The sequence below is a fragment of the Topomyia yanbarensis genome, chromosome 2, assembly GCF_030247195.1.
Source record: "Topomyia yanbarensis strain Yona2022 chromosome 2, ASM3024719v1, whole genome shotgun sequence".
NCBI classification, from domain to species: Eukaryota; Metazoa; Arthropoda; class Insecta; order Diptera; family Culicidae; genus Topomyia; species Topomyia yanbarensis.
The window spans coordinates 107,858,068-107,877,082 of NC_080671.1; the positions used below are offsets into that span (position 1 = coordinate 107,858,068).

Consider the following 19,015-nt stretch of genomic DNA (forward strand, 5'->3'; position numbering starts at 1 on the left):
GGTGGTACTGTATGTATCACATTATCACAGTAAGTGAAAATATGAAAGATAATTTAATTGTCTACAACTTTGCGGAAGACTGCTAGTGAATTCGGCTTTGTTGAAAGAAGTTATTAAACTTTTAGTGAAGTGATGTCTGAGTCAGTTTTGCATGGGGCCTAGCAGTGCATGGTTGTGTATCAGTACTCGATTCGCGCGAACTGAACATTTTTGTGAAATTACCATAAGATTCAGCTCAATAGTATGTTCAGAAGAATTTTAGTAAATAATACAAGCCATGTTTTGGATAGAACATTTTAGTTCCACATTTTACCACATAGAGGGCGCCAACACTAACTTTTCAACGAAAAGAGATAGAAATTAGGTGTCTTCTACAAAGTTGTAGAACAGGAATTTTCCAATATTTCTTCCAAACATCCTGATATTCTATCTCTCTTCTATTAAAAGTTAGTGTTGGCGCCCTCTATGCGGTCACAGTTGGAACTAAAATTTTACAACCAAAACATAACTTGTATTATGTCATATAATTCTTTTGAACATACTATTTGGCTAAACCTATCGATTATTTCACAAAAATGCATAGTTCGTAGGAATCCAGTGCTGCTACACCACCATGCACTGCTAGGCCCCATGCAAAACTGACTCAGATATCACTTCGTTAAAAGTTTAATAACTTCTTTTAGTAAAGCAGGATTCACTAGCAGTCTTTGACAAAGTTGTATACAATTAAATTATCTATCTTATTTTCACTTACAGTGATGATGCGATACATGCAGTGCCACCTAGCGACAAAAATGCGAGTTGGTGGGTTTTCTCCATGTAAAATGTCGAAAAATCCCATACAAACTTCAGGCACGTTGGTACAGTAGCTAGACTTGTCCGAATTGCTTCAAATTTGGCGCAAGTACTCCTGGTGGGACTAGGAATCGAATCAGGGGTGGGCCGATTACGATTTCAAAAATTCATTATTTTTCTGGGCAGTCTAATACTCATGAAATCAAGCCACTATAACTGAACTGAACAATTTTTTTGGAAACCGAAAATATTTTTGTGAAAAAACCGAAAAGAATAGGGGGTTTTGTTGGTAAATATCGAATTTGGACAATTATTCTAAAAAGTTTGGTAAAATTACTTTGAATCCTTCCCAGAAATTTCATTTGGTCGGTGTTAAGTCAGACCGTACCAAGTGACAATATATTGATTTCGAGAAAAACGAGTTTAAAGTTTGAATTGCACCATCCTTTACGTTATAATTGGGAATTAATTTTGCTATAATTCTTGCTTATTGTAACATATTTCAAATCTGGTTAAAGGTGGATTTAGTTAAAGATATTCTTTATACAGTGCAATCATTATCTCAGTTTTTGATGTTCTGCGACTTAGTTCGGTTCGACTTAACACCGACCATTTGTGACATAACAGTAATGGGCATGAAATTACCCGAAAGTGTGCAATTTAGCAATGATTCCGCTTCAAACCTATACAGAGGTCAAAGATTTTAAATTCACAATAAAATTTTGTTTTTATAATAAAACGAAACAAATCACCCAACAATTGGATCGTTTTAATCTGTGGGTACCAGTACATGTTTTGAAGATATAAATAATTATAACTACTTGATTTTTAGAAAGATTTTTGAAAAACACTTTATAAAGGATTAAAGTCCCCTCGCTTTACGATAGTGTTATACCTTTTATAGTTCTGTTAGTCAATTTACACCAGAATTCATTTATCTTTCAGCTCTAGAATTTTATAAATTACAAGAGGTTTTCTTTGGTTTTTGTATAATTTTGTTTGAACGAATTTTAGATTATTACAGACTGAATGTTTTGGTGTATTTCTAGAAATGATTTTAATAAGTCTCAAAAGCACAGTTCTTTCACCGGCATGATTTTATTTTAATATCATTTGCGGTAGGATGATATCTCAAGATCTAATTTTCCAATCGATAATAATCAATTATTTTTTGAGCTTCAAAGCTTTATAAAATAGGCAACCACTGATAACTCGTAAGCTATTCGATGCATGTAAACAACTTCAAAGAATAAAAGTGGCGTTTTCGTATGAGCTCACCGGAATGAATTCGTTATGTAACTTATTCATTGTTAAAAAACGTTAGTTTCAACCTTGACAATTTCTTTTTGTTAAAAAAAATTAAGAATAGATCTAGAAATACTTGACTTTTCAATTACAATAGGCTTATCTACTAGTAACTTTCTATAACTTTTGATTCAGGGAAATTGTTTAAAAAAATACACGGAAATTTTTTTCCCTAAATCGTGAATTTTGGAACAATTATCTTTTTACGTTACGGAAACAGGACCATGAACAAAAGCCATGTGTTTTATAATTATGATCAATTTCTCTTCAGTAACGCTTAGATAACGCTTTTATTAGAGGAAATAATTGTTTTTGTTTTGTGAGCCTCTTTCATGGTTTATATATACCAAATATATTTCTGTACGTGAACTAGTTCATAACTTTATGAACATAATTCATAAAACCAAAGGTTGACTCGTGATTTTATTCATAGATTTAGAAACATTATGCATAGTCCGAATATACGACATGAACTGATTCATGGTTTATTTCATCTTGAACATGATTTACTTTCCGTGGTTGTGATTTAGTTCTCAAAATCAAAACATATTCTACCGTGAACTAGTTCACAACTTCCAATATCTTAATTACGATTCAATATTCGTGCTCGTCAAATAGTCCACATAATCATAAAATATTTTTCAAGGATTCGTGAACTGATTCATGATTCAAAAACGCTTGTTATTTGCTCACATAATGTGCGGCTATTTGCTCACATAATGTGCGCAAAGAGCGAAATATACCGATGAAAAAAAGAGTAGCACAAGAACACTGCGATGTGCCGATCACCTGCACAAAGATAAACTTGAGGCTTGAGCTCGTGCGACCACCTCTAGCTGCTATTCCGTTGTCGATCAGGACTAGCTGAAGTTGCACTGGGAGTCAGTAGATAATTATTTCTGGGAGTAGCGTGCAACTCCTGGTAATCCTAAAGCGTTTATGGATCAATACCGGCACCGACCACACCCCAACGTAGATCGCGGAAGGAAAGGGAAGGAATGTTAGTCCGATTCTTGCTTTTGCTAGAGGCCTTATATACTACTGCGCACTCCACAAGTATCACGGGAGGAGGAATTTGTTAGTAAGTACAGAAGTTGGATTCTACTTCTTCATTACCGACGCCAGAGAGGTGACTCCACTATCTGGACTAGATATCGATCTATCAACTCATGGACCGGGGACCAACGGCTTTACTTCCCTTTCGAAGGAAGACGTGACCACAGATTTTTTCACCTCAGAAAAATCTCAACGACCTCGGCTGGGATTGAACCCAGATCACCTGGGATGAATGGCGGTCACGTTTACCACTCAGCCACCGGTGCCGCGCCACCTGCACAAAGAGAAACTTGAAAACGAAAAAGAAAAAGAGCTGTGCATCAAGAGATGCAGAATTTCTCACAAAGGGTCTCCTTGAAGAGCCACTTTTTTGTGGCTGGCAAACAGGGAGGAAGGCGAATAAAACTACAATTCTGATAGAGTTTGATCGGAAGAACGTTTTTAATATGTTTTTTGATTGCCTTGCCTGCTTCCGTGCGCGTGGAACCAGGAACCTCTTTATTTCTACTCTTTTATGTGTGCAGCCATGGAGTACGTGGACCACGTGTCAGCAAGACACATCGGAGTGAAGAGGTTTATTGTAAAAGAGAAGAGCGGTGATTCGCGTGAAATGTGCAAAGAGCGTTTTTATTCTTCTCTTTATTTGCTCTGAGGTGCATCCCATCCCTGATCTATCTTGAGTTCTTGTGATGTTTTGAGCATATCACTAATTATTTTCAATTTCATGCAACCCTACCTATGGTCGTGCAACTATTATGTGAACTATTTCGAAAAATTAGGATTTTTTCATGAAAAATCATTTAGCTATGTCCAGCTGCTAGTTGTTAATAATAGGTGCGAGCAGTAGATATTAGAAAACTTTTACGAGCTCGAACATCGTTTTTCATTTGATAAGGTTCACACAGATAATAGTACGGCGAAGAGAAATAACGAATATCATGATAAAACTTCTAATATCATGAACATGAATCACATTATTCTAGGGTCAAATTCGAAGGTGAGGTGAAGAAAACAGTATTACGATAACGTGAATATAAATTACAAAAATCGTGGAATGTAAATCACACCTCTCGTGACGAAAATGTCAAAAATTGTGATTGAGATTCTGAAATCATGAACACAATTCACACTACTTGTGATTAAATTATCACGGTAGAGTGAATAGAAATAACGAAAATCGTGATGAAGATCCTGAACACATTAACATAAATCACACTACCTTTCCAAAAATATGCGATACAAAACTCTTGAATAAATTATCATGATAACGTGAATAGATATTACGAAAATCATGGCAAAGGTCCTGAAAACATGACCGTAAATCGCGCTACTCTACTACATTACACTGAACGGAAAATGTAGTCGAATACAGTTTAAAGTGATAAGATTTATCAGATTCCAAAACTAGTTTAAGACAAAGAAGATATATTAAAATATAATTTTTCACCGATAGCTACATATGTCTCTGGCAGCACTGCTCAAGTGTAACTCAAACAGATCAATTGCAATAACTTCAGTTCTATTAAAAATTCTTGTAGCTGTTAGCGCTCAAATGAAAGTTAATAGTAAAGTAATTAGCCTTACTTATTGTTGTGAGGAAATCTTGTCCAATCACAAAGTTATAGCTGTTTTAGAAAACTTTATTGTTTATAAACAACATGGATGCAGGAGATGATAAAATCAATAGAACGAATAGAATTTTTTTTGGATTATAGAGCTTTTAATCTTTGGGTCATTCGCTTCTTGTCGGGTTAGAGAAATCTCTTTTGGAAAAACATTTACCTCTATGTGCGGAGTTGGGAATCGAATCCAGGTGAGCTGAGTACAAGGCAATCGACTTACCAACTACGCTATGCCCGTCTCCAAAAAGAATAGAATGAATACAATGAACAAAATGAAAAAAAGGATCAAATGAATAAAAAGACAAAAATAAACAGCATAAAATGATGAAAAATTAAACGATATTATAATGTTATAAAATTAATAGAACAAATTAAGTTGTAGCTAGTTAATATTCTGGATGGAATGAATAAAACGAATGAATGAACAAAAGATTAGTCAGCTTAATAACATGAAGAAAGTAATTAAAATGCATTATCTGGAAAAATGGATAAAATGAGTTAAATGATTTATTTATTTGTTTATTGATACGAATAAAATGCATGCAATGAATCAACTGACGAGAATGAATCCAAATAATGACACAAAAAAGATAAAATGGGCTCAAATGAATAAAAATAATGCTGAATGAAAAAATGATCATAATGAAATAATCATATATTCCCAATTAGGGATCATCCATAAATGACGTAGCATTATATGGGGGAGGGGGGAGTTTTGTATTTTGTGATGATGTGTGACGACAGGGGGGTAGGGGGTCATGTCATGCTACGTAGCTTTTTTAAAAGGGAATAAAAGAATTTTTAAACAAATTTACGGGGACAAGGGGGGGCAGAGTTACCGTCAAGCTACGTAATTACCTGGGGGGTATTTAGAGGTTTGTGACGAAATGCTACAATGGGGGAGGGGGGTGTTAAAAATCACTCAAAAAATGCTACGTCATTTATCGATCATCTCTTAGTCAAATATTTGAAATGAATGAAATAAGAAACACAAAAAAAATCTATGAAATGAATGAACTGTACAAAATGAGAACTTAGACTGAAATTTGAAAAAAAAGTATTTAAATAAAGTAAAAGTTTAAAACGAGTTGTACGAGTTTGTGATCCATTGTTTCAGAAAGTTCTGAAATGTTTGGGAAAATCCTATAATTTGGAAAATGGCTAATTAATATACAATGCACTTTCTAGTGTTTCCTTGTTCTTTGTTTTTACCTCTTTATTTTCGTTTTTCTTTTTCTATTCTAGTCTTAAACCTACCTAGCGATTCTACTCTATTGATAGACATTAATTAGTTATCAGGGAAATGGAATGTTCAATTTGTTTTGGAATTCAAAGATGTTTCTTTGGTCACAGCTTTTTGAAAGAAGAGGTTTTGTATAGAATAGAATTTTCAGGTCCAGTATTTACACGCATAATTGGAAGTAATAAACTGAGAAAAGGTCACATGTACTTTCAAGCCTCTCAAACTTCGATTTTTCTGACTGATTTATTAGCGCTAATAAGGGTTATTTTGATTGGTAAAGAAAAAAATCTCCGGGTGGGAGATATTTTTCCAGTTGGACCAGCATAGAGCTGAATAAACTGAATACTGCAGTCAGTTCATGAAGCAGTGGTGCAAAATCTCAAACTGAGTTGTCTATTTACCGAAACCAACACTCAGCTTCATCGCCTTCCTTGTACATCCACTTCCAGGCTGATGGATGTTTCACGCAGAAACGAGTGCTTCAGTACAGAATCATTCACTAACCAAAGCATTTATTTGTTATATGTGGACAATAGACAACCCAAAAAATAATGACTTTTTGAAAACTTAATCGACGCACCCGTGAGTCGACTCTTAGTCTCACCAGGAGCACATGCTTCAAATTGATTCAAATCGGACAAATAAGTGAATCCCTTGTTTTAAATTTTTTCATAAAAAAAATCTTTTGGCCCTCTCTTGTATATTGAATCTTATTTCTAGTCTTAAGATAGCTGTAAACTTTTTTTCCTTTGTAAAAAAAATATTTCAACATTGTAACCTCCTAGTTTTAAGATATCCAAAATGTAAAAACATAAGCATTTGGCACCGCCAAGCTAACGCATTTGTGCCTATCAAATAAACGAAATGAATAAAAAAAAAAAAATCGGACAAGTCTAGCTACCGGACTAACATGCGTGAAGTTTGCATGAGATTTTCCAACAATTTACCTGAAGAAAACCAACTAACTTGAATTTTCACCGCTAGGTGGCACTGTATGCATCATATTACAAGTGAAAACAAGAAATATTATTAAATTGTCTGCAACGAAGACTGCAATGAAATTTCTGTGAATATTTACGGCTTTCTGAGTCAGTTTAGCTTGAGCAAACGAATTGTTTTTAAAACTGGTCGACGTTTCTACCGTTTTTGGCGGCCTTTTTCAAGGGAAATTTAATCGTGTCATTTTTGTCGTAGTCGCTGATTGCCAACGGTGCGACTAGGTTGCACTGAAATTCTTCATATGTTGTAATAATTCTAAATGTCTAATAGAGTTTGTTCAAATAGAAAGGTCGAAGTTTAAGTTAAAAGTGTTTTACAAAAAATCAGTGAATGAGGAAAAACGAAATTTATCCTCGAAGATAAAACAATTTTTCGGAAATGAAAGGAAATGATTCTTTATTTTACTAAATGTTTGTGTATAGTACGTATATTTTGTCACTCGCACGATTTTAGTACTTTAGTACTAAACTCAGGTGATTCGCATTTAATAAATGCCAAAATTTCTTGACTTCTGCGGTAGAAGCCAAAGGATTAAGACGTCCGAAAGCTTGCTCATATGACTCTAACCACGCTATTCTAAACTTTCTTCCTTTATCTGCTTTCTCTTCCTTGAATACTAGGGCTCTTAATATTGAAATATTTCACACTTTCCATTTCAGTCGCTTGCTAATTGCATGTCCTTACAACACAAAAAGAAAAAAATTTGACTCACTTATTTCATTCTCGAAAAATATTTCCCCGACGACGAATTACGTGCAATGTACACTAAATATGTAAATTTTCGTTCATCAAGTCGCCATGTTCATAGGTCGTGAAATGAACGAACCTAACCATTTACAATAAACAAAAAAAAATCGCATCCGCCGTTGAACCTATTCGTAACAGATTTACGTTTTCGTTCAACGATATTAAAACTATTAAAACGTTTTCGTATATTCCACCAAACATTTCTTTTGAACAATGAAATCGATTCGTAATAAGCCTACGAAAGTCGTTTCGTAGTTTTTACTAAAGACTCGTAATAAAAATAAAAAACTATTCCATAGAACTACGAATGCTTCATCATATATTTGAAAACATCGTATATTTTACGAAAGTTTTATACACGAAACATTTACATTTACGACTATATTATCTCAGTTCTAATTCAATTCCAAGCACTCAAATTGGTAGAACACACTGTTCAATTAAACCCTACTGATTTCTTGCAAATAAAAAAGTTTGTGAAAATCGACAAAGGATCCTGTGTAAATATGAAAATATCGGTAACATATTAATAACTTCTCCGCAAGATTGTAGATTGATTTGCAGTCTTTGACAACGTTGTGGGTAATACAATATGTTCTCAGTTTTAGTGATATTGGAATGAGGCAAATAATGGAAATAATCTCATTGCAAAATTTATTTTTTTAAACACAATACCATGTTCAAGATCCCTCGACCGATTATGTTACTTTTGGGCGCTAATAAAAGGGAAAAGTCCATTCTTTTATATGCTCAAGCTTAAGTGGTGTTTATTTTTTCGAATAAACTTGTTGAACAAAGGCACCGCGTGCGTCTTTTTTTTCTCTTAATTGTGAATGATATTTTTTTCGTTGTTTTTCCGGAACTAAGGGGGGAAGTTATGATAATTTGAATGAAATAAACTGCATAGGAATATCAAAGATTAAAAATCTTAGTCACAGAAAAACACATATTTACTAGCCCAATTCGGTTCGTTTTATGGTAAATCAATGCAATTCAATCACAGTTCAATAGCATACCCAGACCTAATGCTACACTGAACTAGTTGAAGTTTCTCCGGTTATTGTTTTGCCTTTCTCATATAAAGAAAGGCTATGCAATCACTGTAAAAATCGACTTTTTAACCGAGGCCCGGAGGGCCGAGTATCATACACCATTCGATTCAGTTCGTCGAGATCGGCAAATGTCTGTGTGTGTGTATGTATGTGTGTGTGTATGTGTGTGTGTATGTGTGTGTGTCATTTAAACTCACACAATTTTCTCAGAGATGGCTGAACCGATTTTCGCAAACTTAGTTTCATCTGAAAGGTATAACGCTCCCATAAGCTGCTATTGAATTTTTAGTTGATCCGACTTCCGGTTCCGGAGTTACGGGTTGAAGAGTGCGGTCACACAGCAAATTTCCATATAAACTGGTACCACCATAATGTTCAAATGATGTAAAACATATTAAAATTGATGTAACATTACTCTAGTTTGCGGGTCTCGATCACTAATGATCAATCAAAGCAGCTTTGACCACATTGGCCACCTATGACGGTTCATGACGCCCTCGGGGAACCCGCCAAGTTCCTAAGCTAATATCACACCCATTCCACAACGAATTCTCTACCGATTTTTACGAACTTAATTTCAAATGAAAGATACAGTAATGCCATTGTCTGCTGCTGAATTTCATTCGGTTCTGACTCTTGCTTCCGGAGTTACAGGGGTGTTAGTAAGGATACACTGGAATTTCCCATATAAATCGCGGTAGAATCGTAATACCTCAGAGGCTAAAAACTATTGAAATGGTCACCAAATTACTTCTAATCGTAGATCTAGATCACTGATTGCCAATCAAACATTCTTTGAATATATTGTCCACTATCGACGATTCCGGAAGTCCGGAATTCCGGGCATATTCCACAATTAAAGTCACATCGGTTCATCGGTGATGACTGAACCGATTTTCTCAAACCAAGTCTCAAATGGAAGGCAAAATATGCAGTTGAGTATTGCGTAGCCGCCCCTTCCCCCCCTCCCCACCTTGCCCTTACACCTCCCTCCTTCATTACTCCCCTCTTCTTGGATCACCCTCACGCCCAGATTTCCTTCATCCACCCCGTATACCGAAATAAGATGAAGGATTTCTGACGCATCCTCCACACCCACTCTACTAAACCCCCATTCCCTACACGTTCAAACGCATTCCACCAACCTTTGCAAATTATAATCACATGAAGATAACATTGAACTCATGCTTATTAAGCTAATTAAATATTATTCTTTTGCCTTTCTTATATAGAAAGGTTATGCAATTGCTCCAAAAACCGACTTTCTAACCGAGGCCCGGAGGGCCGAGTCTCATATAACATTCGACTCAGTTCGCCGAGATCGCAAAATATCTGTGTGTATGTATGTGTGTATGTATGTATGTGTGTATGTGTATGTGTGTATGTATGTGTGTGTATGTGCGGATTTGTTAACAAAATGTCCACATCAGTTACTCGGAGATGGCTGAACCGATTTTTACAAACTAAGATTCAAATGAAAGGTATAATATTCCCATAGGTTGCTATTGAATTTCATTTTCAACCGACATCTTGTTCCGAATTACGAGTTGAAGAGTATGGTTACAAAACAAAATTTGTTGATTTTTCCAAATCGGTTTCTCGGAATTTTCTGAGCCGATTTTGACAAACTTAATTTTAAATGAAAGGTCCATCAGCTGCTGTTGAATTTTGTGTGGATCCGAGTTCTGGTTCCTGAATTACAGGGTGATACGTACGATCACGCAGCAAATCCCGATTCTAACGAATTCTGCGATGAATGTAAAAAGGTGATTTTTTTTCCAAAATGTAAACACAACTGTTGAATTTGTAGATCTAGGTCCCCAACAGTCATTCAAAGTCTCTTTGGCCACACTGGCCACCATCGACGGATCCGGAAGCATCTAAAGTCAGAATAACGGTTATATTGGTTTCTCGAAAATGGCTAGATTTGCTCAACTTAGTCTCAAATGAAAGGTGTTGCGTCCCCAGAAACTGATATTAAATTCCATCTCCATCCGACTTCCAGCACCGGAGTTACGGGTTGTGGAGGTCGATCACATAGAAAACTCCGATTCAAACCGATACCGCGATGAATGCAAAAAGGTGCTCTTATATATACTTACCAAGTGTAATAAGAATGAAAGACATTTCCATAAAGTTATATTGTACGAACCAGCTATTAAATCATAGTTTGTAGAAATGAGAAAGGCACAATTGCACCTCTAGGTGGATTAAAACAGGTTTTTTAAACAAACATCGCTTCCCTTTTCTCGACCCGCTTAACCCCGCGGCCGATGAATTATGTAAACAATGCCAATACGGTCAAGTGCCAAAAATACCAACCTTATCACAGGAACCGAACCGTTCAACTGCGAAGCACGCGCTCAACCCTGGTGAAGGCGGCTGATCAGATGTCCCAATCAGCGGAGGCTAGAACAAGGTTCCTCTTTCGGTAGGTCGTTAAAGTCACCCGATGACTGAACCTTTACCATTGCTCCTTTTTACAGTCCTTCGTTCGTTCGTTCGTTATCACTTTCAAGTCCATAAGCTGACACATGCGCAGCACATTATTTACTGTGCTACTAGCCGATGCCGATTGCTTGCTTTACACATTTATTGCTACACGCGCCTTTGTCTTTCGTGACGTTTCTGCCGCGCGGTTTCGCGGCACTTTATGAACTGATGCTATTATTAGTATTATTGTGTAGGCATCCGAGATGTTGGATCACGTCTTGCACGGTAAGGGAAGACTACGATAACGTTCTGACGACGAACTTTGATTCGCGTGTGTGAAATTTATTTCTAACTTCGGTGGAGAATAATAGCGAAATTTGAAATTTGGTTTTTGAACTAACCGTTGCATATTGTTTTTGCACATACATGTTGCGCATGAAATAGGTAATATGTTAATGATAAAAATCAAATATCGCGTAAAATGTTCTTATATTGACGTCACAAATATAGTAATATCTAATATATATAAAGTATACTTTTCATTGCTTCAATTTGTTTCCTAGAAAGAATTCTTACTGATCCGTTGAATCGTAGCACTAGCCTTGCAATTGTCCTGTACACTAAGAATCGGCTGCGTTTAGATCAAAAGTGGAGATGATATCAGGGGTGGTCACAGAAAGCTCACGCTTAAGTGGTTTTTAATTCACACGATACGTATCTTTCGCATAAACAGGGACTTTAACTTCGGGCCATCTTATACCCTTATAGCAGTGAGCCCGCAGAAAACTTGAGCAGATTTTGCTGAAATAGTCCAAACAGCAGAGTCCATATGATTTCGATATTTAAATGTACGGAACACATGGAAGGCAAAACGAAAGCAAAACATTTTAATTTGAAGGCAATAATACACACGAGCCCACATGTGCGCGTACTCTATGATGCAGATAGAACATGTGGCTGGAAATGTGTACTAAAATAGGATCTCGCAAGTGACCTAAGACGAGCAAGGATCTGCAGTTACCAGCACGCATTCGCAATTGGTCGTTGCGTCTAGGCAACTCAGGGAGCTGATTGTTTGGTTTGTTGCATATTCCTTTTTCCTTCTAACAGAAACTAACCTTTCTCAAGGATCTCTAGTTTTGTGAAGTGTGCGTAATATATACTCGTAAAGAAACGGGGACCATTCGAAAGTTGTCTACCGAGTTGAGCTGGTGTAATATTGTTAGTTTTTATCTTCAGTATAGTTAGTGTATTGAGTTGATTTATTAGAAATGAGCTTTCAAGTGGATATACATACCTTGGTGATGGTGAACTTTTTATTGTTGACAGGTAAGCTTGCTTCTTTGCGAATCTTGTGTTGTACTCTTGTATAAGGAGATTTTTTAATGTACGTACGACAGCCGTTCTTAACATAATTGTCCTATAACGAAGATAGAAGATGGGGCAATTACACCTATATGCGTATAGCGGCAGTGAAGTGCAACATTAAATAAATATTAGTCACTGTTATGTTTCTAATACATGTTGACCCTCAAAAAGGCAACCGGGTCCCAGAGGCCCGGCACGTTACAATTTTTTAGTTACAAAAAAATGTGTCTGCAGTATAAGCTTGGGCATGGAAATTTTGATAAGTAGCTTTGAAATCTATAACAAAAATAAAGAATTGTGAAATTTTCATCTATGGAGTGATGCGCAGCTATGTTTGAATTTTTTATATACACAAAAAGGCAAGCCGCACACCTAGAAAAAAATAGTGTAAATTTACATCTCCTGACCCTGACATATACGAGCATCAAAAATGACTTAGTTTTACGTCTGATTTAATTTTACATGACGTTGAATTTCGCAAATCACATAATTTTACTTCACATACAGTCTTTGTTCTGAATGGTAGTAAGTGTAATTTTATGTCATTGCCATGTAAAGCATATGTGTCATGTAAAATTAAACGGAACAAGGTTATGTTCCGTCATTTCGTGAATTACGGTTTGTTAAATTGTGTCATGTTTGCAATTACGTCAACGATAAAATTCATAATTTTTTGGCGTGCGGGCCTGGCAGGCCCGGTGTGCACGCAATATTTACTAGGAATACCACGGGTTTTACACATTAATATTTATCTGAAAAAAAAAACATTTTGATGAGTTCAGGTTCATATTAGCAGGAATTTTTTCATGTTTTTATTGATTTTATCTTTTTACCTTTTCTTATAAGAATTTTTTTTTTGAAAGTTTGAGCGAATTCTATACATTTCTTTTATAGGAAATGTAAAAATAGCATACGATAATGACGAGTGTCATATTTTTTTGGGTAAATTCTTTTATTTCACCCACTGTGGTCTACTTGCCAATTATTTGCATACAATATAACCTAACTCTGTCGTTATTGTCTATTTTTGTTGTCTATTCTTTGTGTTATAGTTGTCGTAATTATTAAAATTGTAGGATTTAAAAGCAACAAAAAGTTGAAATGGCTATAAGACGATATGCACATGTTTTCAATCGTCTCCAAGAATCTGAAATAATGGGAGAAATTCGAGCAATCTCAACAGCAGACGATTCTGATTTGCAAAGCGAGGAAGAATGTGTGAATGATATTGCTTCCGTCGATGAATCTAATGCAGACTCGGAAGAAAAATCTGAATATGTACTCCGTTTATGCATCAGAAGAAATTAATAGCAACCCAGAAACATTTATTAGTCGTGTTCAAACGAAATGGAGCTCAGAACCAATCGACATTCGACGTGATCTTCCGAGTACTCACTTTTTGGAAAAAAAATTTGACCTTTTTACATCCATCGCCTTATACGCTGAAATCGGGATTTGCTACGTGTTCGTACTCATCATCCTGTAATTCCGGAACCGGAAGTCGAATCAATTAGAAATTCAACAGCAGCCAATGGGAACGCTGTACCTTTCATTTGAAACCAAGTTTGTAAAAATCGGTAAAGAATTCACTGAGAAATAGGTATGACATTATCTTAGGAACTTGGTACGTTCCCCCGGGGCATCAAGAACCGCCATAGTTGGCCAATGTGGTCGAAGTGCCTTCGGTGGGTCATTAATGATCTAGACATGCAAAGCCAAGTAATGTTGCACATATTTTAATATATATTGCATAATTTGGACATCATGGTGGTATCAGTTTCTATGGAAATTTGCTGTGTGATTGTACTCTTCAACACGTAACTCCAGAACCGAAAGTCGGATCAATAAAAAAATCAATAGCGACCGATGGGAAGGCTGTACCTTTCATTTGAGACTAAATTTGTACAAATCGGTCCAGCCACCTCTGAGAAAAATCGGTGAGATTGTTTGCCACATACATACATCCATACATACATACAAACATACACACACACATACAGATATTTTACGATCTCGACGAACTGAGTCGAATGGTATAAGAGATTTGGCCCTGCGGGTCTCGGTTAAAAAGTCGAAATTTCGACCGATTGCATAACCTTTCTATATGAGAACGGCAAAAAGCTTGAATTTAGACGGGCCTGAGAGGCCCGGCTTGCCCTTTAATGTTAGGATTTTAGCTTACCTTCACAAGGGTTAATTAGCTTTGCTGTCATCGTTAGACTTTTTTAATACAATCAAAATACTATTCAATCATAGGGTCTTATGATTAAACTAATTAGTTCGTTCATATTTTGCTTGTTTTCGTATAGCTTTCAAATGGTTTACAATATCACCTTGATGTCAAAGAGAAAGTTACAGGAAATCTTATGGGCTTTTTGAAAAACTTATTTTTGTTGATGGAGAAAGACGAATAACTTCTGAACAGGTCGTAAGAAAACAAAAGAATTGTGTTGTTAAAACGAAATTCGAAATATCTCGATAACTACTACATTTCAGATATTTTTTGTTATCATCATTTTGATTTAAAATAACGTTTGGAATCATATTCAAAAAGAAAATTGTATTTTTGACTGCAAATTAACCCTAATGCCGTATCGGTGCAAAAAATCGTATTAAACCGAACCGCTCGACAGTTGTCTAATCCAACTTCCAAGCAAAGGATCGATCTGAAATTAGACTCATTATGAATGACAATGCATTCTGTCAACGAAGTTTAACAGTCCTTAAAAGTGAGATGCAGAAATTATTCTTTATTTAATTAGACACAGAGCGTTGGTAGTTTACTGCCATTCTAGGCCTATGTTATAAAACTGATAACTAAGAAAAACGCGATGGACGATGAAAATTGAATTAGTGATCTGGAGAGAAACGGTGGATCAAATGAAGCTTTACAGTCTAAAATTACGTTCATAATCAACGTTTCTAGTGTAATTAGTCCAGTTTTTCATTAAAAAAAATTTAGCTTGCGGAAGATTTTACGAAAAATGCTCAGAGGGAAAATCGGACAGAAATCGGATAATTCTGAGCATATTGGTCCAAGTTTGCGCTGAGAGCTTTCTTGTCAAGCGACTTCAAGTTTTACTTAAATCGGAAATGGATGAGTTCGGCACGCTTTAAGTTTTTGGAAGCGACGACAGAGATGAATAGTTGTACAGGATCAATCTCACTATTGCAGTTTTTAATATCGTACCCATCTCTTAGTTGACACACTTAATATTTATTTTTGATTATTTTATTTGTGGGACAGTTATGCGTAGAACTTCAACAGTGGGAAAAACAGGCTCGCTATGTTTTAAGGGTTTTCATCATCAAACAATATTCCGTAACGGATATCAAAGAATTTGGAACCCGCACACGTATTTATTATGGAGATGGGCGGTTTTCTCTGTATCTATCATAAATACTGTAGAGAGCCCCTTAAAAGGAACATCGTTCCACTGGGAGCTCGATGCAGTTATTTTTCTTGCATTTAACTCTAATATCTTTATTGTGCCGGTTACTTTCACGTATTTTTTTTTGTCTTTTTTGTTCTCAGCGTATTCGCGAATAGTTTTTTCTTCTTGTGTTGCCTTTTTTTGTCGCTGAGAACTGATGTGTCCACTACCAGGGGGCTCTCTGTGCGAGCCTTTTGGTGTGGGGGTGAGAGGCGGGTCATTAAAAAAAAAAAATATATATAAAAAAAAAAAGATGGGCGGTTTGAGCCTAGGTCAGTGGCTTTCGACTGGCATGACCCATTCTCGTTGGTTCGGACTGGTTGGTTTGTTCCTACTTACTAGTGAATAGATCAATCCGCTTGGATGACATAGGAGATAACAATAGAAAATAGGACCAACATTGGGTAAACTACTCTACATTTTGACTGCTACCTAACAATGCAAGACTCATTACCTTAATTGAATAAAATTGTAAGATTGCTGAATTGCTGGCATAAAATGATGAATTAACAGGAGGTTGATAAAATCGGGTACAAAAAGTTCATAAAATCGGGAGTGCATAATAACGGGGGGAGGCATAAAACCGGGAGTTTATAAAAACGGGTCGAAGCTGCACACTGAAAAATTTTCTTTTACGTATCTAAAACGATAAACATTACATTTTTGACATTTTATGATGGGGTAACGTGAAGGACTTTTAAAAAGGGCATAATCACACGAATTAACTGTTTTTGTTGGAACAAAATTCCAAAAGATCTCGAAAACTATCGCATTTTGGAAGATTTTTGTTAAATACATTTTCATTTAAAATAAGACTAAGAATTATATTCTGTAATAAAATTACAGTTTTGGCAATTAGTATGAAATTTAAAAACATGTATAAAGTTATTGTTATAAAAGCTTTTTTACGGATAATTCAAAATATTTCATTTCTCATTAGGTTTTTGTTTCCAAAATATAAAAAATTAGAAAAAATTGGTTTTCTTGCAATTTAAATTTTTAACACAAATTTTTGATTTTGTGAAAAATGATACAACATTTTTTCAGTGTATATTTTTTCGTACATAAATATTCATTCCCGAAATCTCGTTCTCAGAAAGTTTTGCTGTATAAAATACAGTAATCGAACAAAATTTTGAAATTAATGCATGTGGAAATGTTTACGCCCTTTTGAAAGATTGCTCTTGTATCATAATATTGCAATTGTCAGAGAAAATAATGGAGACATAAACCGAACACAACTTCAAAGTTTCGTTCGAATCGACGATGGTCATATTTTGTGGTCGGCCGGTTTCTCATGGAATCACTCACCAGGTGGTATCAAAAATTTAAATATTAAAAAATCAAATTTAAAATTAAAACTTAAGATATCAGGTGGTAGAGCAGGTGATATTTTGCTCTGTTGCAAAAAACAAGGTAAAAAATTAAAGGAGGGAGGGTAAAGGTTTCAGCAAGAAAAAAATCACTCTTTGCGATTTTTTTTAGAACTTTGGGTAAGCGAATTGACTAAAAATTTTGTGTGTTATGATGTATCATTTCAATAACATTCTGTAATTTTTTCATACAAAAATATTCATAAGTGACTAGGTGATGAAGATTTTTGTAGAATGTCTCTGGAAAAAACAAGATTTGCGGTGTTACCTGCCATTCAAAAACCCCTACGTTGAGTTTTTGAGATAATTATTCTATTAAGGGAGCTTTTTACTCATTTGATATAAAAATTGCTATCTTTCACGAAAAATTCCGCCATTTTATGAGTAAAATATTCCTTTAATCGAAAAATTATCTCAAAAACTCAATGTAGGGGTTAGGTGTTTTTCACATAGAATGCGTATGCTAAATTTGAAATAATTCGGTTAAGTCGTTTTTGAACGGCAGGCAACACCGAAAATCGTGTTTTTCCAGAGACGGTCTACAAACAGCTTCATCACCGAGTCGCTTGTGGATATTTTTGCATGAAAAAATTACAGAATGTTATTGAAATGATAACACGCAAAAATTTTGGTCAACTCGCCTTACCCGAAGTTATAAAAAAATTCGCAAAAAAACCCGCCCTTAACAAAGCTGTATTTCGAGAAAAAATACTAAAAAATCGTTTTTTATTGCATTGAGTTTTATTTAATCAAACTTTTTAATGATAACTTAGTTTGTAATAATCAAGACAATAGTCAAATAGTTACAAAAAAGCCATCTCCAAGTTTTTTTTAATAATGCATAAAAATACATCAATACACACGATATACATCATAAATGTTCACATTGAAGGTCAAACTTCCTCAATGATGGATCCTTAATAAACCCACAAAAATTCATTTCCAACATTTTTTTTAAAATTTGTGTCTCCACTGTCAACAACTTATAATAATATAGACGATGACACAATCGAGGTATGAATACACGACTTAAAACCGCATACTTCTAATAACGTTGTAAATCGTCTGTTGTGGTCACAAAAAAAACATTTTTAACAGGCCGACCGACAATTTTTAACTGATTTAAGTATCACAAAACACGAAGCTGTCGATATTCTTTCTGCTATAAAATATGCAGATGTGATAAAAAGAGTCTTTATTATATTTGGGATTATCAACGAATCTATAAGGGCGAATGCTTTCAAAAAATGAGGTCTATACTCAGGAAAAAGGAAGGAAAAATCTAGAAGTATTTAAAGTTCTCTTTTTGTGCCAAGCAACTCTGAAAACACTCCGGAATTTCACTCTATCGTGGCCATGAAGGCCAACCATTGTAATACTTAAAACATGTGGTTGAAAGTGATTTAAGTTGCGTGAGAAGGTAATAATACACAAACACCAGCTCAACAACGATCCGGCCCAGTACTACCAAACCAACTGCCATTTCAAATAGCGAAGTAACAACGAATACACCAAATACCAACAACCAACACCAGGAATAAAGAATCAAATACCGATGACGAAGGATTTACAATAGCGACCCGTACGT

The 19,015-nt window shown here is 35.4% G+C and overlaps 1 protein-coding gene across 2 annotated transcripts in view; it reads left to right on the top strand.

Moving 5' to 3' along the window:
• LOC131679154 (Krueppel homolog 1-like) overlaps window positions 1–19,015 on the top strand; it is a 188,329-nt gene that overhangs the window by 149,418 nt on the left and 19,896 nt on the right. The window lies entirely within an intron of this gene.